Source organism: Dendrobates tinctorius, unplaced genomic scaffold (genome assembly GCF_039654945.1).
Source record: "Dendrobates tinctorius isolate UK_male_01 unplaced genomic scaffold, ASM3965494v1 ptg000143l, whole genome shotgun sequence".
NCBI lineage: Eukaryota > Metazoa > Chordata > Amphibia > Anura > Dendrobatidae > Dendrobates > Dendrobates tinctorius.
The window spans coordinates 2,195,377-2,217,897 of NW_027361810.1; the positions used below are offsets into that span (position 1 = coordinate 2,195,377).

Sequence of the window (22,521 nt, forward strand, 5' to 3'; positions counted from 1 at the left end):
CCTACAGTGAAGCATGGCAGGGACTCTGCGATGTGCACAGTGAAGTACAGTGGGGGCTCGGTGATGCCTACAGTGAAGCAAGGTGGGGGCTTGGTTATGCCTACAGTGAAGCATAGCAGGGCCTCTGATGACTACAGTGGAGAATTGCGGGGGATGGGTGATATCTACAGGAAAGCACGGAGGGGGCTCAGTGATGTCTAAAGTGACATATGGCAGCAACTCGGTGATGTGTAAAGTGAAGCACAGCGGGGGCTCGGTGATGCCTACAGTGAAGCACAGTGGGGGCTCTGTGACTACAGTGAATTACAAGAGGGGCTCAGTGATGACTACAGTGGAGCACATGGGTTCGGTAAGGACTACAATGTAGCTTGACGAGGACTCTGATGTCTACAATGGAGCACGGCATGGGATGCATGATGACTACAGTGAAGGTTGGCGAGAGGCCTCTGTGATTACAGTGAAGCACAGAGGGGCTCAGTGAAGTCTACAGTGTAGCACGGCTAGGGATCAGTGATGTCTACAGTGTAGCACAGCGGGGACTCGGTGATGTCTACAGTGTAGCACAGCAGGGACTCAGTGATGTCTACAGAGTAGCACGGTGGGGCCTCTTTGCCTACAGTGAAACATGGTGGGGGCTCTGTGATGTCTACAGTGAAGGATGATGGGGGCTTGGTGAATTCTGGTAAAGCACGGCGGTGGCTCGATGAGGGCTCTGTGATGTCTACAGTGTAGCACGGTGGGGCCTCTTTGCCTATGGTGAAGCATAGTGGGGGCTCTGTGATGTCTACAGTGAAGGATGGTGGGGGCTTCGTGAATTCTGGTGAAGCACGGCGGTGGCTCGATGAGGGCTCTGTGATGTCTACAGTGAAGCATGGTGGGGGCTCTGTGATGTCTACAGTGAAGGATGGTGGAGGGGTCTTGGTGAATTTTGGTGAATCACTGCAGTGGCTCGGTGAGGCTCTGGGGACAGAAACCTGCAGCGTGAGGAGGGCTAGATGAAATCTGTCAAATATCAGGGACTCCTAAGAAAAATCATGCTATTTAGGAAGTTGAAGCATGAACAACAGAACCATGATCCCAACACCTCACAGTCCACCAAGAATCGGTTTCAGAAGAATTTGAAACACTTGAAAATTCCATAGAAAATCTTTGTTCGGATGTGAATAAGGTGACTGCAACAAACCCAGGTACATTAATGACCTGGAGGCCTTTCCCCATGAGGACAGGGTTAAGATTTCTTTAGGAACGGTGCCAGAAGCTGGTGTATGGCGACGCATCACATCTACAGCAGGTTATAACAGCCAGAGAGGCTCTACTAACTACTAGAGATGGTGGCCATGAATAAGGAAATAATTCCGAGACTGCAGGAGGTATCATCAAGGTAGCGGGTGAGACAGGAGGGGGATCCTCCTGATACCAGGGAGACATGCAGGAACCGGTCTCAGTCTTTTGCTGCTGTCACAAGGTATCACAGCAGCTCATAAAGTAGCAGCTTATAGCGATGCTCAGGAGTTTATATAAAGTGCAGATCGGCTCCATAAATCCCCCAGTGCCTCCACCTGTCAGGAGAAGCATGCAGATCGGCAGACCCGGTGTCTCCGCCTGTCATCGGGAGAGTTTATTCAGCAAATATCCACGGCTTTTGGTGAAAACTGTAGCTGGAAGTCTGGACTTTCTGTGCCAAGAATCAAAGTGTTTTTTTTTCCAGCTCTCTAAAAAAACGGCAGGACGAGTCTCCACACATTTACACCTTTCCAGAAAACACTGCTGGCTCTTACTACTGAGCTAAAAATGGTTGTGGTATGGCCAATGGTGCAGCTCTGCGCTAAGGGGACGACTATAAGGCGCAGAGGCGCCAAACTGGTGACAGGCAAAATTCAGAGGCGCAAAAGGACAAGGACAGCTGAAAGTTACCGTAATCGGTTTTCATTTGGTAAGAACTTTATCTTACCAAGAACTGCACTAGCAACTCAAAGCAGGGGTGAGGAACCTCAGGCCCCAGGGCCATTTACGGCCCTTGATGACCTTTTATCAGGCCCCCGAGCAGATTCTCAGGGATCGCATTCTTGGGCAGGGAGCTGGATTTTGATTGCCACAAGCTCATTAATTTCTTCTTGCTCTGTTAGCACACACGCAGTGTTCACTACTGAACATTGAAGGGCATGCAATGAAAGATTAAATCATGAAACCAGTGCCAGAGTCAGGATGTACTTTGTGGGCGGAGTTTGTACGGCCCTCGAAGGATGGTTTAAATATCCAAATGGCCCTTGGCAGAAAAAAGATTCCACACCCCTGCAATAAAGGGAATTGTTTATTAGAGGGGCATTCCAATATTATGTAAATAAGTTTTAAATGGGAATCCCAATAGCATATGTGTATTTTTGGGGGAAAATGGGGTTCTGGGAGAAAGCAAAGTAGTGCCCTGGCTTCACATTGTAGTTAATTTCAAACTCTATCATGGTCTATGGCAGTAAAAGAGTTAATTGGAAATTTCCTGATGATCTTATGCAGTAAAGGGGTCAATGCTGGATAAGGATTCTCCTGCTAAAGGGGTCTCCTAAGAAATGATGTCCTTGGTCCTAGCCCAGTTTACCTCCCCCTAAATCCAGCGCCGCAGGAGACCTGAAATAACCGCTAAGGCCGGGGTCACACTAACCGACGCAAAATACGGTCAGTATTTTACATGCATAATACGGATGAATGACCCGTAAACAGTGCTCCGTATGTCATCCGTAATCAAGGTGTGGTCGCGTATTTTGCGCATGTCAGCATCTGTATGGCATCCGTATGGCGAGATTTTCTCGCAGGCTTGCAAAATGGACATATAATGGAGCCCTATGACAGGGTTTCTAACAGAAACCAAAGAATAGATATAGACACATGGAATGCATATATATATGTATGTGTGTATTCTATGTGTATATATCTATTCTTTCATTTCTATATTAAACCTGTCAGTGTGAGTTTACTGTATAGCGCACTGAATTGTCGGCTTTTGTAAAAGACACCGGGTGCGTATTTCTCGCAGGTCACATGTGTGGTCCGTGTATAATCCGTATTTTTGCGTACCCATAGACTTGCATTGGCGTATTACGGCCGTAGTACGCTGACAGTCCCAGCATGCTGCGATTGGCACGGAGCGCAGAATACGGATGAGAAATATACGGCTGGTGCGAGGGACCCCATAGAGAATCATTGGTCCGTGTGTAATGCGGCTTTTAGCGCCTCTTACTCGGCCGTATTCCTCGCCAGTGTGACCCCGGCCTAAGGGTACATTCCCACCAGGGCCGGACTGGGACTAAAATTCAGCCCTGGCATTTGAAGTTACACAGACCCACTAGTCACATGGTGACTATATAATATTTTTGTACAGTTGTAGGTTACAAGAAGTGAGAGGAGATTAACACGACTATATAACATGTAGTCACAGCTGTGCCCAGTATTTCAGCTCAGTCTTATTTATTGCTTTTAGTTGCAGTACTCCTCCCAAAGCTCTGTCCCCTTTTGTACACAGGGTGACAGAATTCCTGGCAGAACTGCTATCCATTGGTCAACCAGACCCCCTGGTCATAGCTGCCCCTATCATACCTCCCAACTTTTGAAGAAGGGAAGGATGGACAAAGACTGCGGCGCGCACAGCGCGCCACTGCAAATTTTAGGCCACGCCCGGCCACACCCATTTTGCAACTAGTCATGCCCATGCCTAATCACACCCATTTAGCACTGCTGATCACACTGACTGGTACTGAGGGCACAGTGACTGGCATTATGGGCACACTGACTGGCACTAAGGAAGAGAGAAAACAGAGAGAGAGAAAAGAGAGAGAAAGAAAGAACAGAGAGAGAGAAAGAAAATGAGAGAAAGAAATAAAGAAAGATTCTATAAAGATACTATAGCAGCCCGGCTCCCATTGTAGTGCCCACCTGAGCCTCCTGGTGCAGGACATATCATGATCCGCTCACATGGCCGGCATCCCCGATTCCAAGGCGATCCTGCTGTCTGCGCTGTCGGAGGAGGACATGGAGATGGATCTGAAGCATTCCTGGTTCCGTCACAATCTCCTCAAGAAATTACCTCATTTCCGGTCAGCTTCCAGCACATCACTTCAGGTGGAACGTCATGTGTGAGTTTTAAAATGCTCCTCGGGGCTCCGCCGTGTACTCCTGTGTCCGTGGGAAAAGCCCGCTCTGTATGCTTCGTACATCCTGTACACATATGGCTCCACTCCGTACACACACGGCTCCGCTCCGTATACCCCATACACATATGGCTCCGCTCCGTACACCTTGTACACGCGCGGCTCCGCTCCGTACTCCTCGTACACGCGCGGCTCTGCTACATCTACCCTGTAAACCCCTCCTGACCCCACGCATACTTACCTCATCCAGCACCATGACAACAGCACAGCAGAGTCCGGCAGACACCAAGAGGCAGGGCTGAGCACACAGGACCTGTGATGAGGTCACATGAGGGGCGGAGTCAGGGGGTCACATGATCAGGGGTCTGGACAAAGGCTCCTGATCATGTGACCCCTGACTCCTCCCCTCCTGTGAACAGAGAAGAGAGCAGGCAAGCGACGCTGTGAGTGGTGGGGGGGGAGGTCTCATGCTACAGTGGGGATGGGTGCGCAGGGGGGGGGGCGTGGCGGCTTATCTCCTTGCAGTGCGGGACGTCGGAAACTATAACCGCCGTGCCCGCAGAGGGCCGGCGGCAGGAGCAACAGCCAGGCCAGTGGCCGCATCAGCTGGCAAGCGGCCAGATGAGCGGGCACTGCCGCCTGCGGCCCACATGACAGCGGCCCACATGACAGCGGCCCAGCGGGAAAATGCCCGGTTGGTTATATTACCAATCAGGGCCTGATTCCCGCGGTGAGTAAACGATGGGGGTTGGAGATTGCGTACATCCGCAGAGGCCAGATGTTACAGCATAATAGATGGGATTTCAAGAAATCCCATGCCCACTATGCATGCACCCGCGGCTTCACTGTGGAGACGGACATGTGGCGTGTCTTTCCAGACCGCAGCATGTCTATTTATCTTGCGGAGACGCTCATTGTGTATTGGATGCGGTGATTCCGGACGGCTCAATGAACACGTGCGGAATCACCTGCGCTCAAAAGCCGGCAGCGGACATGTGCTGCGTCCAGAGCGCTGACTAAGGCTAGTTTCACACTAGCGTTTTTTAGCGCTGCGCTTCGCGCGCAATAGAATCGCATGCAAAAAACGCATCATGCGTTTTGTATGCATTTGCTTTTTTTAGGCGCATGCGTTTTAACAAGTTTCTAGCCATGTTAACTCTTAAAACGCATGTGATTTTAAACGCAGGCGTGCGCATGGACATGCGCACGCCTGCGTTCCCATAGACTGTAATGTGATTTTTCGCATGCGTTTTTTTGAGACGGGTCGGACGGACCAAAAATGCAACAGGTTGCGTCCGGCGCACACTACAAAAACCCGCATGCGCACGAAAACGCATACGAACGCGTGCATACGCTAGACCTTGCGCTCCCATGTTAAAGATAGGGGTGCAGGACGCATGCGCATGGACGCTCACGAAGCGCAGCGCTAAAAAACGCTAGTGTGAAACCAGCCTTATACTGAACGTGTGCACATACTCTTACAGTTTTATCTTCTGGGTGTTAAACAGTCTGGACTTCAGACCGATACATTGTATCAGTGCAGGTAAAATGTAACAAAATCATGGCAAATGGGAGATGTGTGCTGCTGACATAGAGCTCTGTCTACACTGGATACAACTGTAACAAACCCTCAGCTGTGAGAAGTATTTTCCAGTTTAATACTGTTTTTAGCAGTGAATATTTCTATTTTTAGGCAGACACCTTAAAAACGAAAATGAGGAAGTTATAGAACATTTTATTATGCAGAACACATTAGTAACATCAGTTATCTTCATTTCTATACTCCAGGCAATGTTAGCATCTTGACCCCCACTGGGGGCGCTCTTTTGTTTGGGGGGTTACTGGGATCATGTTTCTCGTGATAGTTGTTCCCTTTGGGGGTCTTATCCTGCCAGCTCCATCTCTTTCCATGACCCCTTGACTCTTGTGTCATTATTTCTATCGTTGCCTGTCCCTCTTTGCTTTGATGCCTGCCAGCCCTCACCCAATCCCTGACGCGCGCTGCCATTCTTTTCCCCTGCTGTGTTTTTTGCAGCGATAGGCACTGAGGAATGATTAATAGGTGGTCCCTGGCTCAGGATGTCCCCATTACTCCAGACCAGGAAGAACCAGAAACAAGATGTCTTAAGGAATGGGGAGAGCCAGCTGAGGGTCCCATCAAAGGACATTAAGGGGTCTAGCACCCTAAAATTGGAGGGGGAGTGAGTTAGTTGACCAGGAGGAGACCCTATCCTCCCCTTTCATGCCCAGGATTGAGTTTGTGCCAGTAATGTTTAATGAGGAAAGTTCTGATATAAACTTTTGTCAGATCAGAAAAAAAAAGCTAAAAACTAAACTGTGAGCATATGGCGATCCCGCGAGGCGCGCCGCAGTCTTTAAGGCCATGGTGCTCACATCCGAACTACCCGAGCAGAATACTAAGCGCTCTGCCCCTTTCTGCACCGTCTTGTAAGTCCTGCGACCCACACAAAGCTCAGACCCTTCCTCTATTTTCCCGCACAGCACGAGATTTAATAATTGGGCTTTACCTCATGATCCTCGTCCTCCTTGGATATTGTAACATCCGGGGGAAAACGGCGAAAACTTCAATGGACGGGAACAGAATGAATAAATTTCACGTGCATTAAACATTCACAAAAGTGAACTGGCCGGGAAGATTTAGATACTTGTGAGCGGCTTTGTGCCCCCACAATGAAAGGTTTTCCTGTGACTGCAGATATGCAATTAAAGGGTGTACAGCTTTAAAAAAATAAGGGGAGGGGGGCGAGGTTGGTGGAGGGGGTAGTGTTATTCCTTATTTCATAGATATTCCTAGGAGTAAATATGCAGGAAGTGCCCCCCCCCCATCACCCAAATAAAACCTCACTTACCAGTAACGCCCCAGTGATGGTGAAACACTGGAATCAGTGATGGAACATTTTATCGCAGCCTTATAGGGGCACGCTTCCTTTATGTAAATTTAATTTTACAATTTTGGTACTGGTTTAGGGCAGTTCCACACGTCCAAATAATTCCGGTACCGGTAAAACCGGTACTGGAGCTATCCGTGTGCATACGTAGGCCATCCGTGTGCTGTCCTTGTATTGGAAAGATTAGTTTCAATGTTAAACATTTGACTTTTAAAAATGCACACGGACAGCATCCGTGTGCGGTACGTGTTTACACGGACCCATTGACTTGTATGGGTCCGTGTGATCTGTGCTGTTGCACAAAAACGGACATGTCAGCGTATTTTGCACACGGACACACGGTCCGTGAAAACACGCTGACATCTGCATAGACATATTCATTAGAATGTGTCTACGTGCGTCAGTGTCCCCGGTACGTGAGAAAACTGTCACTACACGTACCGGAGACACTGACGTGTGAAACTGTCCTTACATCCAGAGGCGGAAAGCCTGTACAGACCAAACACTTCTCACAGCTGAGGGTTTGATACAATTGTATCCATCCAGGGAATTCTCTGAGAACTGAAGAGCAGCATAACATTATATCTCCCATCTTTGCAGTTTGCTACATTGTATCAGTCTGAAGTTCCAGCAGTTTGTTTACAGAGAATTGTCAAGACTGGATACAGTAAGAAACCCTCAGCTGTTAGGGTAGGTTCACACCGCTGTGGGCTGGACGCTGTGTACTTGTGCAGCGTCCAGGTGTGACTGCATAGTGGATGGGATTTCAAGACAACCCATGCCCACTATGCGTCCAGAGACGCCCGCGGATCACCCGCGGAGACAGACATGTGGCGCATCTCTCCAGACCGCAGCATATCTATTTGTCTTGTGGAGATACGAGTCTCCACAAGATAATTTTCACCCGTACAATGTATTGGACGCGGTGATTCCGCACGGTTCAGTGATCACAGAGGATTCACCTATGTTCAATAGATGGCAGCGAGCATGTGCTGCGTCCAAAGTGCTGCCAATTCTTGATTGTGTGCACATACCCTTAGAAGGATCAGGTTTGTACAAAGTTGATGTTTGGGTTATTTGGAAGGATTGTGGTTTGCAACCTCTGGCTCCCAACCTTGTAAATAGTCACTTTCATTTTACCAGATTCTGCATAAATCAAAAGCACAAGAGAAAGTAACTTTGTTGTACATCGTATTGAAGAATTCTGCTTCTTTCGCCACTTATGAGCCATGTCTACCCCCTGCCACCTCAACTCTTCATTTACTGTTAAACCTTTAAAATCCACCAAAATGACTGCCATTTCAATGAAGGAACAGATTACAGCTATCGATCGAATTATGGAAAAGGGATCTGAGCATTGGATTCACAGCTACACGGCTCAGTATTCCATGCTGCTTCTGCTTCTACTATTAGCTTTCACTCCTTCACCGCTGCAATTATTAATATTGCTGTATAAAGTCATCCATGTTGTTGCTTCTAGAAAGTGTTGTAGATCATCCAAGAGCTGGATTCACAGCTACACTGTGAAGTACTGCTGTATAGTTCCTTCATGCTGCTGCTTCAGAACAGATACTAGATAGAGACAGAAGAACAAGAAGTACTCATGTCTGTGAGTGCTGCGGATGGGAGATCTCATAGCATCCCACCCACTAAATCAGAGATGGAAACTGCAGAGGAGAAAACTGGAGAAAATGCAGAAACGAGTCACATAATGGCCAGGAATAGGACGCTTGTTCTGAGCAGTCAAGTGACGACCAAGTATTAACTAAAACCCTCAGCTAAAAAGTCAGAAGGGAGATGATGACAGTGGGGGAAGTGAAAAAAATTGATGTGGAAGCTATACTGTAACAGGGAGCACCTGGCCAGAGAGCGTACATGCCTGTGGCAGCACAGGGGTTAACAGCGCATTCCTTGGAAGGTTCCAGTGTCTGGATCACATCTCCCCAGATCTCCTCTGCTCCAGTCAGGATTAAAGCCGCCTGACCCCGGAGAGAATACACAGATCAGTCAGGATGGGGATGTAAAACCACAGAGGAGCCCTGAGACTGGAAACAGCTGGAGCAGAGGTTAGTGCAGCCCAGGGCTCCACAGTCAGGGTCGCCTTCGGTCTACGGCTGGCATGGAGCCAGGGAGAAGCGGAGGGTGACATGGAGAGGATGCTGGAAACTCAGGATTCCCTCAGGTCCCCCAGGACGCCACAAGCTGCTCTTAAAGGGGAAGTCACACCGCCAAACTCACAATTACTAGAGATGAACAATACAATTAAGGACATCGCTCATCGTCCAGTCCTGCATGGTGGCCGGCGTCACTTCTGTGATCTCAGGGTGTTGAGGGCCCGAGGATTCCGCCTACTATGGAGGAGCAGACCGGACGTCAGACCAGGGCAGCGCAACGAAAACCGATCAGCACTAAGAATTACACCTTGTAGAAACATCAGGCTGCGTTCACACCATGCAGTAATAATGGTGCATCTTTTAATTGCCGCAAAATAAAGGCAATGCTGTCTGGAAAAAAATGTATTATGGCAGCAATGCCTGAAAGCTGCGTAAGCGTCTACCTGGGGGTCTTATACTGTCAATAACTAACTTCAAGATCTCTGGTCGCTGTCAGGGAACATTGGTGCTTACTACAATTCTGTGCAGACCCAACAGTGCTCACAGCTGAGGGTTTGTTACAAGGTATCAGACGGGGTATGCTCGCGAATGCACACGTTGCACTTGATTTCATATCCAGAGGCGTTGGCCGTTTTTTAAGCAGGTTGCTGGGATCGGACGCCGCATTTTGGCACAATTCCTCCGCCAATGAGTTACTATTTCCCCATGTAGATAAATACGTCGTCTCCATGATAACTGCGCTCATTAGACGGCGATGATCCATCATCTGGGGATGGGGCCCCGGTTAGGGCCGGAGTGTGGAGCCCGCACCCGCTTTATAGACTCGCATCGCTCAGGGCTGCAGCGTCTTCATAAAACATCATTTATCCCTCGCTCCAGGTAGTAACCGGTACTAACAGCTCATAAACTCGGCAGCGAGGCGTCACTTCTGCCTGTAAATTATATCTCCTGCCGTAATCGCCGGTCCCGCATCCTGCGCCGGAGTACGAGGTTCTTAAAGGGGCCCCGCACCAGAAGTCAGGTATCAGATCAGGAGGAAGAAGTAAGGATAACTCACAGGAGGGAAGCCATTAATACGGGGACGAAGTGAAATGCCTTTAATCCGGCATCCTATAATCCAGCACACAAGCGTAATATGAAACGTCACAGGAAATGGACGGCCGACATGGGAATCAGTCACGACATTCAGAACAGCAGCAAATCTGACGCCTCGTCCTTTAATCTGGAACCCCCGGATTTGGAATGTCTGCTAATCCGGAACTGAGCAAAAGATATCACAGGAGCTCTACGGCGGGAAGAGTCGGAAAGGGATGAATGTATCAGACACTCAGAACTGCGACCAGTGTAGAAAAAATGCTGCAAAGAAGAAGAAGCTTTCATGGATAAAAGTGCCGGACCTCAGTCACACGTCTGTTTAATGCACGAGTGTGATCCGTGTTTTCACACGCAGAACTTGCACCCAGTGCCGTCCACAAGGCTCGTCTTTTTGTCAGACCAAGTTGTTTGCGCAAAATCCCAGAGACGTGTCTGACATTGATCCGATGCCGCCGAGCGCGGTCGTTATTCACGGACTGATAGAGAAGAAGAGAAACAGGTTTTTTCTCATAGCAGAAAAGCTAATGAAACTCAGACGAAAATATGAAAATTTGCACAAAATCAAAACTAAGACTGTTTTTTCCTACGTGAAAAAAAACAAGATGTGTGGATGAGCCGTTATCAATTAACAGAATACAAAGTGGCTCAAAACAAATGTAAATCTCGTCAGTGTCTGGTGACCGCCCGTCGCCTTCATCATCAGTATCTGATCACCGCCTCCGTTATCAGTATCTGGTGACCGCCTGTCTCCTCCATCATCAGTATCTGTGACCGCCGTCGCCTCCGTTATCAGTATCTGGTGACCGCCCGTCGCCTCCGTTATCAGTATCTGGTGACTGCCCGTTGCCTCTATTATCAGTATCTGGTGACCGCCCGTTGCCTCCATTATCAGTATCTGGTGACCGCCCGTCGCCTCCATTATCAGTATCTGGTGACCGCCCGTCGCATCCGTTATCAGTATCTGGTGACCGCCCGTCGCCTCCGTTATCAGTATCTGGTGACCGCCCGTCGCCTCCGTTATCAGTATCTGGTGACCGCCCGTTGCCTCCATTATCAGTATCTGGTGACCACCCGTTGCCTCCATTATCAGTATCTGGTGACCGCCTGTCTCCTCCATCATCAGTATCTGGTGATTGCCCATTGCCTCCGTTATCAGTATCTGGTGATTGCCCATTGCCTCCATTATCAGTATCTGGTGATGGCCCATTGCCTCCATTATCAATATTTGGTGACTGCTCCTAGCCTCCATTATCAGTATTTGGTGATGGCACATTGCCTCCGTTATCAGTATCTGGTGACCGCTCCTAGCCTCCATTATCAGTATCTGGTGACTGCCTGTCTCCTCCATCATCAGTATCTGGTGATCGCCCATCGCCTCTGTTATCAGTATCTGGTGACCACCCGTCGCCTCCATTATCAATATCTGGTGACCGCCCGTCGCCTCCGTCATCAGTGTCTGGTGATCGCCCATCGCCTCTGTTATCAGTATCTGGTGACCACCCGTCGCCTCCATTATCAGTATCTGGTGATTGCCCATTGCCTCCATTATCAGTATCTGGTGACCACTCCTAGCCTCCATTATCAGTATCTGTTGATGGCCCATTGCCTCCGTTATCAGTATCTGGTGACCTCTCCTAGCCTCCATTATCAGTATCTGGTGACCGCCTGTCTCCTCCATCATCAGTATCTGGTGATTGTCCGTCGCCTCAGTTATCAGTATCTGGTGACTGCCCGTCGCCTCCATTATCAGTATCTGGTGTTGACCCATTGCCTCCGTTATCAGTATCTGCTGACTGCCCGTCTCCTCCATCATCAGTATCTGGTGACCGCCTGTTGCTTTCATCTCTTCTCCTCACTTGTACAGTCAGGGACTTTGTGGGATTATAGTCGGGTGAATGAGTAACTGATTCTACCAGACAGTTGATGATTTCATCATTTTCTTGTATCTTAAAACTGGGTGAGGAACAGACAAACTCTACTATAAAGGTGTGGTTGTGGAAGACAGTTATATGTCGCAGATAATATAAACTGTGGTAAGACTGAGTGCAGCAGCAAGACAGCAGGCAGTTATACTGTATCAGCAACTCCCAGGCAAGGATGATCAGACTTTCTAAACTAGCAGATGTCAGATTACAGGAATACACCGGAGGAGCTCTGCCTTTCCCTGTGGAGTATATACACGACCGCCGCCTTCTCGATCATTCCCTGTGAGGTCTGACTCCTGGACGATCCCCGGCGCTCACCGGTCGCACGCATAAGATGGTGTGTGATAATCCCGTATCTGCCATGATGTAAAGCAGGAGACTAAGGACACTTTATATTCCACACTGATGTTCTTCTGTTTTTCTGCACATAGCGAGAGGATTATAAACTCTCTGCCATCAGTGTGACGCCGGGACGCGGCTGCCGATCAGAGTCTTTTCAGTTGGCGCCGCACACAGCGGCCATAGATTGCTGAGCACCGACTTCAGCAGATCTGGGGACATGAGAACGGCAGATTGATGTCCAGAGTCTCCTGACAGCCAGATGTAGAGCAACCCAGGGACGGCAGCGGAGGCACACGGAGCCTCAGGCCTCTGCAGCGAAGAGTCTGCTGAAGAGGCACTTCACCGCTTCCCCAGAAAAGCACCTCCGACCCGGCAATCCATCAAGAGCATGCAAATGGAGACAAGACAAAGCCGCAGCCGCTCCGCACAATGCGCCCAGGGACACGCGCTTCCTCCGCCGATGGCAAAGGACACAGGAGAAACACCCAAGTCCGATGATTGGGGCTCCACGGGGACGTCGACCTCTACCGAAACCGAACAAGCGAAAATCCGAACAGAGACCGGATATTATACAGGTAAAGAGGAAAACGGAACAGAGACCGGATATTATACAGGTAAAGAGGAAAACGGGACAGAGACCGGATATTATACAGGTAAAGAGGAAAACGGAACAGAGACCGGATATTATACAGGTAAAGAGGAAAACGGGACAGAGACCGGATATTATACAGGTAAAGAGGAAAACGGGACAGAGACAGGATATTATACAGGTAAGAAGGAAAACGGGACAGAGACAGGATATTATACAGGTAAAGAGGAAAACGGAACAGAGACCGGATATTATACAGGTAAAGAGGAAAATGGGACAGAGACAGGATATTATACAGGTAAAGAGGAAAACGGAACAGAGACCGGATATTATACAGGTAAAGAGGAAAACGGGACAGAGACCGGATATTATACAGGTAAAGAGGAAAACGGGACAGAGACAGGATATTATACAGGTAAGAAGGAAAACGGGACAGAGACCAGATATTATACAGGTAAAGAGGAAAACGGAACAGAGACCGGATATTATACAGGTAAAGAGGAAAACGGGACAGAGACAGGATATTATACAGGTAAGAAGGAAAACGGGACAGAGACCAGATATTATACAGGTAAAGAGGAAAACGGGACAGAGACCGGATATTATACAGGTAAAGAGGAAAACGGGACAGAGACAGGATATTATACAGGTAAGAAGGAAAACGGGACAGAGACCGGATATTATACAGGTAAAGAGGAAAACGGGACAGAGACCGAATATTATACAGGTAAAGAGGAAAACGGGACAGAGACCGGATATTATACAGGTAAAGAGGAAAACGGGACAGAGACCGGATATTATACAGGTAAAGAGGAAAACGGGACAGAGACAGGATATTATACAGGTAAGAAGGAAAACGGGACAGAGACCGGATATTATACAGGTAAAGAGGAAAACGGGACAGAGACCGGATATTATACAGGTAAAGAGGAAAACGGGACAGAGACCGGATATTATACAGGTAAAGAGGAAAACGGGACAGAGACCGGATATTATACAGGTAAAGAGGAAAACGGAACAGAGACCGAATATTGTATAGGTAAAGAGGAAAACGGGACAGAGACCAGCTATTATACAGGTAAAGAGGAAAACGGGACAGAGACCGGATATTATACAGGTAAAGAGGAAAACGGGACAGAGACCGGATATTATACAGGTAAAGAGGAAAACGGAACAGAGACCGAATATTATACATGTAAGAAGGAAAACGGGACAGAGACCGGATATTATACAGGTAAAGAGGAAACGGGACAGAGACCGAATATTATACAGGTAAAGAGGAAAACGGGACAGAGACCGGATATTATACAGGTAAAGAGGAAAACGGAACAGAGACCAGATATTATACAGGTAAGAAGGAAAACGGGACAGAGACCGGATATTATACAGGTAAAGAGGAAAAGGGACAGAGACCGAATATTATACAGGTAAAGAGGAAAACGGGACAGAGACCGGATATTATACAGGTAAAGAGGAAAACGGAACAGAGACCGGATATTATACAGGTAAAGAGGAAACGGGACAGAGACCGGATATTATACAGGTAAAGAGGAAAACGGGACAGAGACCGAATATTATACAGGTAAGAAGGAAAACGGAACAGAGACCAGATATTATACAGGTAAGAAGGAAAACGGGACAGAGACCGGATATTATACAGGTAAAGAGGAAAACGGAACAGAGACCAGATATTATACAGGTAAGAAGGAAAACGGGACAGAGACCGGATATTATACAGGTAAGAAGGAAAACGGGACAGAGAATGGATATTATACAGGTAAGAAGGAAAACGGGACAGAGACCGGATATTATACAGGTAAGAAGGAAAACGGGACAGAGAATGGATATTATACAGGTAAGAAGGAAAACGGGACAGAGACCGAATATTATACAGGTAAAGAGGAAAACGGAACAGAGACCGAATATTATACAAGTAAGAAGGAAAACGGAACAGAGACCGGATATTATACAGGTAGAGAGGAAAACGGGACAGAGACCGAATATTATACAAGTAAGAAGGAAAGCCAGAAAAAGGAAAAATCTGATGTTACAATTTGCAACCAAATTGGTGTAATTGCTGATGAAGTCAAGACCCTAAAGAGTCAATAACTCCCTAAATATAGAAAAATCTGCTCCAGGTCAAATATAATAAAATTACTTTTTTATTAAAATCGAATAAAACATATTCCACCGGTCTGTGTTGCGCATTTTGAGCACACACTGTATAGACTACCACAAAATGCTACAAGTAAAATGAAACGACAAGCCCCGTCCCATGAGCGGGGTGCACCGGACTTGGCTCCCATTACCTGAGTCCTTAACCCTGTGTGCACCTGGCTGAAACTTCTACCCCTTTACTATAATTATAAACTATTTTATTGTATTAATAAATATTTAGGGTAAAATAGCAGAACTGTAATGTCAACAGCTCATTCCTCCAACGTGGACCATATGGTCTTCTGGTATTGAGTAACTTCCCGTACTTCTCTTACACAGTTTTTTGCCATAAATACCACTATACGGTCTAGTCACATTGGTTTTCTACGGCATAGAACAGATTAACTACGTTTCTATTATGTTTTTATTATTAATGGCATATATGTGTTCTACCAGTTTTTCTTTTTCCGGTGCATCCAGCATATTTAGGATCGCATAACTTGCCCTCTATGACATACACCGGAGGTGAAGTGTTACAAGTCATAAATGTTTCAAAATGGCATTTCTTATTTTTGCTATCAATGATGTCATTAGTTGTGTTAGCGTCTGCACAGACATTACAGCGATTACTGACGCGTTTACGAGATCCCTTCTAGGATTGCAGCGTTTTATGGGATGACTCGCTTGTAGAGATGCTCGGGGATAAAATATTCCAATAGTTCTTACCCTTTTTTTAATATTTTCCAAAGTTTCATTCTGGTTTAAAACTGGTAAGTATGTTCTAGTGACTTGTTTGTAATTATTACAAAGTGCTGTAGAAAATATTATATTGTTGCTGATGATAGTTTTATTTTTAGATGATGTTGGAGTTTATTATTAAATAGAGATTTTCCGTTTTCCTTCGATGTACAGGAGCTTCTCACAAAATTAGAATATCATCAGAAAGTGAATTTATTTCAGTTCTTCAATACAGACAGTGACTCTCCTCTATCCTCTAGAGTCATTACACACAGAGGGATCTATGTCACGGGTTTATTTCTGGTAATGTTGATGATTATGGCTTACAGCCAATGAGAACCCAAAAGTCATTATCTCAGGAAATTAGAATACTTTATAACACCAGCTTGAAAAATGATTGTAAAATCTGAAATGTTGTCCTCCTGAAATGTGTGATCAGTAAATGCACTCAATACTTGGTCGGGCTCCTTTGGCATCAATTACTGCATCAATGCGGCGTGGCATGGAGGCGATCAGCCTGCGGCACTGCTGAGGGGTTATGGAAGCCCAGGTTGCTTTGATAGCAGCCTTCAGCTCGTCTGTATTGTTGGGTCTGGTGTCTCTCATCTTCCTCTTGACAATACTCCATAGATTCTCTATGGGGTTAAGGTCAGGCGAGTTTGCTGCCCATCAAGCCCAGTGATACTGTTGTGTGTACTCCAGGTATTGGTAGTTTTGGCAGTGTGGACAGGGGCCAAGTCCTGCTGGAGAATGACATTTCCATCTCCATAAAGCTTGTCGGCAGAGGGAAGCATGAAGAGCTCTAACATGTCCTGGTAGACGGCTGCGCTGACTTTGGTCTTGATAAAACACAGTGGACCTACACCAGCAGATGACATGGCTCCCCAAACCGTCTCATAAATAGAAAAAATGGCAAACAGCACTTACAGGGTCAGGTGGACGCACGCTCAAAGTCCAAAGACCCAGTCGGACAGCAGAAATCCCAATAGGAAGAAGAAGAGCAGCATCCAATCCAGGTGAGAAATAGTATAAATTTATTCAGCCATGAAGAAATGCAACGTTTCAACCACCAAGTGGTCTTTCTCAAGCATATAAAGCAGCATACATGGCGGTCTTATATAGGCCCAGATGGCCAATCAATATCAGATACCCGCCCAATAGACAAAAAACAACAGTAATACATATAAAACATAATGACATACAGTGTATATGGAAAGATAATGTTACATATAAAACATCATTAAAAACACTAATAGAAATGACGCAGTGTAAAGGAACATAAACCTATTCACTTCTCTAAAGAGGCCAATCATCACATCGCATCCTCCGTTGTCCTAGCATCCTCTGGCCAATGAATCATAAGCTAACGGCTGGTATAATCAATCACAGTGCAAAGCCAATTACATCACCTCTTTGAAATCGGCGCCGAAACCAATAGCCTATAATAGTTACCAGCACATAACCTCTTGTTCCCAGCATTCCCGAAATCTTCAGCAGCCTAAAAGAGTTGCTAAACTGCATCGATGCCGTGGCATACAAAGGCAGCGCAGGGATAAAGATCCCGCGATACCATCAAGATCTCGCACATGCGCATTGGCGCTTGGCAAATTCCTAGAGGGTCACATCAACCGCAGATCCCGCGGTATTATATCATGCTACTCACGCGTCTGCGCAATCGCGCCTAAGGAATAATATAGTAACCACCGTCACTGCACTTGCCGCGCCTGCGCAAAGGCGCACAAGACCAAGAAAGCGGGCGTATAATCTGTGCCATCGCACATAGTGGAAACCATAGCAACAAAACGTCACTGAACTTACCGCGCCTGCGCAGGAGCATACGAAACATTCAACAAAATCCCGAGAAAGATTGCATAACCAGCACCATAATGCAGATATCAAACCTGTACACTAGCATTTTTAATATAGTAGCATAGAGAATTCAATATATAAATATAATTTATATATAAGGTAATACTCAGGCGATCACATGACTGATCCCATCACTAGAATAACAATGGTCACCAATCACATGATACCGTCATGTGATCCCATATCAGAAAAAAATAACACCAAGGTCATCATACAAAAAAGGCTGCCCAAAAGAGGATTAGCCACAGAAACAATGACAATAAAAGACACTATAAATAGCCCAATTTAATGATTTTAACATATCATATCTTTATTATCATATTCAAAACAAAAAAGAGGAGGGCAAGAGGGCATGGGGAATTAACAATATGATATTACATAAATAGACCAACAAGTCTTCATGGCTGAATAAATTTATACTATTTCTCACCTGGATTGGATGCTGCTCTTCTTCCTATATGGCTCCCAAACCATCACTGATGGTGGAGACTTCACACTAGACCTCCAGCAGCTCGGTTTGTGGCCTCTCCACTCTTCCTCCAGACTCTGGGACCACTGACCACAGTCCGGTTCTTCTTCTCCTCGGCCCAGGTAAGACGCTTCTGGCGTTGTCTATTGGTCATGAGTGGCTGACACAAGGAATGTGACACTTGTGGCCCATGTCCTGGAGACGTCTGAGTGTGGTGTGAAGCAATGACTCCAGCAGCAGTCCACTCCTTGTGAATCTCCCCCACATTACTGAATGGCCTTTTCTTAACAATCCTTTCCAGGCTGCGGTTATCCCGGTGGCTTGTGCACCTTTTTCTACCACACTTTTTCCTTCCACTCCACTTTCCATTAATATTCTTGGATCCAGCACTCTGTGAACAGCCGGCTTCTTTAGCAATGACCTTTTGTGGCTTCCCCTCCTTGTGGAGTGTGTCAGTGACTGCCTTCTGGACATCTGTCAGGTCAGCAGTCTTCCCCATGATTGTGGAGCTACTGAAACAGACTAAGGGACCTTTGTAAACACTTAGGATCCTTTACAGGGGTTTATTGGTAATTATTCTAATTTACTGAGATAATGACTTTTGGGTTTTCATTGGCTGTAATCCATAATCATCAACATTACCAGAAATAAACCCGTGGAATAGATCCCTCTGTGTGTAATGACTATAGATTATAGGAGAGTCACTTTTTGTATTGAAGAACTGAAATAAATTCACTTTCTGATGATATTCTAATTTAGTGAGAAGTATCTGTCCGCTCTCTGCAGCGTCCGCTCCTCATATCCTCTTTTTCGGGGTGTCTCTGTCCCCTCCTGGTGTTGTGATGTGGGTGCGATCACCTGCGGGAATAGATTCCATTGTGTGGATAGGGTGCACGCTCTCCGCCTGGCATCACCTGTTAGGGGTTTTCGGATTGTTGGAGAATCGCCATTATTTGGATTTATATTACCTATCAGTTGTATAATTTTCTACTTTTTTGTGAAGAGACTGATGAGAATTTGAAGCGATCAGACCGATGAGCCATCTCCTTCCCTGTATGTTCACTCCCTAAATACTTTCTGCTAATATTTGGCTTTTCTTGGTGCAGATTTATGGAAGCGGCTGAAATAAGAACTATGAACGCCCAATAAAGGGGATTTTCGTGCCGGACTGACCTCCTACCTCACACATGATGCCTCAGTCCGGGGCGGGATCCAGTAAACTACATCTCCCATTCTCTCCGGTCAGAAGGAAAAGCTGAAGAGTTTGGGAGTTTGATAATCGACTAAACACCCGATGAGGGGCGACACTGGCGGAGGGTGGGCGCAGACCGCCCAGGTGAGGGCTTTGGCCGCCTCTCAGGTGACTCCTCTCCTATTCACTCAATGAGGCCATAATTTATCGTCCATCATCAGCCATAAAACGGTTGAAGCCGCAGAGGGGGGTAGAATAGGGGTCCTCGCTTATTATCTGTGATTAGTGGCCCCTCCAGCTCCTCTGGCAATTACTCATTGTTTATAAACTGGGCGCCGGCGTGGAGCGGAGGACAATGTCTCCATTATATCGGTGGACATGGCGGCCAGAGCATGGGTCAGCGAGCCCTGAAATGTGACTCAGGCCCCTGGGAGCGTCCTGGAGAGGGAAACTAATGAGAAACCGATGAGAATTACGCCGATCCTGGAGAAGGAGCCGCGTTCTAGGAACTTCCCAGCAGTGATAAATACGGACAGGACACCGGAGTTATACACGCCCCACTTACCGCCAGATCCCTCATAAACCATCGCCTGGACAGGTGTAACCGGCAGCGCTCAAAAATAACAAAACAAAATAGTGTCCTCCCAATATCCAATAAATCGCTGACTCACAATGCTTTACACTGCAGCTCTGCTCTAGCAGGATACAGCTATGGACAGTGACTAGAACCTCTGCTGTGTTATCTAATGAGCTCTGTCCCTCCCCCATGCTTTACACTGCAGCTCTGCTATAGTAAGACATAGCTACGATCAATGACTCCAACTACAGTAGTAATACCTTGGATAGTTGGAAGCCTCCTACTGACCCAGCACTGGCTCAGGCTGCTACTTTGTCCCTCTCCCATGCTTTACACTGCAGCATGGTGTGAGGTCAGTGAGAGGCAATGATATGTGTGAGTGTAGTTGATACAGACTCACTTCCAGTGTACGGGGCACCGGGTCACGCTTTGCCCATGTACCACCCATCCTGACATTGAAGTACAGGACTTAATGATGATCAGAGAGTCTGGAAGACGTGGTGCGATCCATCCTGCGTTGGTGAGGGGACGTCTTAAGGGTCTTCACAGACGAAGATTTAATATAAGGCGACTCTGATAGGACCGCGCCAATGTATAATAGATCAGGGCCGCAGGGAATGCGGGGGATGTGCAGGGTGAATAACGATGAGGCGCTGCAGGAGGCATCATGTGGCACCAGACAGGTGGGCGAGGGACGTCCACACACGTTCCGGGTGATTCATGACATTTTACATGTTACCGGCTGCAGCGCTGAGAACCTGACGAGGAGCCAAAATCTAATTATTGCTTTCATTAGTGAAAGTTGTTCCCAAAGGCTTCTCTGAGACTGTGCAGCTCGACATGACGGATCCTGCTGGCTGCACACATCCTGGAAACAACAGGTTAATCCTCACCTCTGCGCAGTGGAGGGAGCCATCAAAATCTCAGTGCCGAGAGCCGATCCATACAGAGGCACCACGGTCATAGATCACTGCCGCTCTCATCAGTGCAGGAAAGCGACCGATGTCACCGACGAAAAAGGCAAATGTGTCTTCATGGTGGAGTTAAAGGGAATGTGGCATCAGAAACTCACCACCCGTCACCCCATCATCAGTATCTAGGGACCGCCCGTCACCTCCATCATCGGTATCTGGGGACCGCCCGTCACCTCCATCATCAGTATCTGGTGACCGCCCGTCACCTCCATCATCAGTATCTGGTGACCACCCGTCCCCTCCATCATCAGTATCTGGGGACCGCCCGTCACCTCCATCATCGGTATCTGGGGACCGCCCGTCACCTCCATCATCGGTATCTGGTGACCGCCCGTCACCTCCATCATCAGTATCTGGTGACCGCCCGTCGCCTCCATCATCAGTATCTGGTGACCGCCCGTCACCTCCATCATCAGTATCTGGTGACCACCCGTCACCTCCATCATCCGTATCTGGGGACCGCCCGTCACCTCCATCATCAGTATTTGGTGACCCCCGTCACCTCCATCATCAGTATCTGGGGACCGCCCGTCACCTCTATCATCAGTATCTGGTGACCCCCGTCACCTCCATCATCAGTATCTGGTGACCACCCGTCACCTCCATCATCAGTATCTGGGGACCGCCCGTCACCTCCATCATCAGTATCTGGTGACCCCCGTCACCTCCATCATCATTATCTGGGGACCGCCCGTCACCTCCATCATCAGTATCTGGTGACCACCCATCACCTCCATCATCAGTATCTGGTGACCGCCCGTCACCTCCATCATCAGTATCTGGTGACCAACAGTCATCTCCATTATCAGTATCTGGTGACCACCCATCACCTCCATCATCAGTATCTGGTGACCACCCATCACCTCCATCATCAGTATCTGGTGACCGCCCGTCACCTCCATCATCAGTATCTGGTGACCGCCCGTCACCTCCATCATCAGTATCTGAGACCAACAGTCATCTCCATTATCAGTATCTGGTGACCACCCATCACCTCCATCATCAGTATCTGGTGACCACCCATCACCTCCATCATCAGTATCTGGTGACCACCCATCACCTCCATCATCAGTATCTGGTGACCGCCCGTCACCTCCATCATCAGTATCTGGTGACCGCCCGTCACCGCCATCATCAGTATCTGGTGACCAACAGTCATCTCCATTATCAGTATCTGGTCACCTCCATCACTTCTCCTCCTCGTCACTTGTACACTGGTTATGGAGGATCTCGGCAGGCAGTTGCTCCAGACATCTTGTATCCCTGACCCCGAATCTCCTGTGTATGAGGCTCATGTAGATCCTTCTGACTTTTCATGTGATCCCACACAGATGGGATGATGGGAGATCGTGGCTCAGGGGCCGGATCACCCCCCCAGGACTCCTCATTCTTAATGAAATTGGCTCCAAATTTATTCTGCAGCCAGACAACG

The 22,521-nt window shown here is 47.5% G+C and overlaps 1 protein-coding gene across 3 annotated transcripts in view; it reads right to left on the reverse strand.

Annotated features, from left to right (window-relative positions):
* The window catches only part of GLI2 (GLI family zinc finger 2), a 160,143-nt gene that overhangs the window by 53,779 nt on the left and 83,843 nt on the right, over positions 1 to 22,521 (reverse strand). Inside the window, exon 1 of one of the 3 annotated variants that reach the window (XM_073545313.1) lies at positions 4,381 to 4,491. The exons of the other annotated variants lie outside the window; for them this stretch is intronic. The gene's annotated coding sequence lies outside the window, so the exon portion shown is untranslated. Of the gene's footprint in view, positions 1 to 4,380; positions 4,492 to 22,521 lie in introns of those variants that run through there. 3 annotated transcript variants of the gene reach the window in all.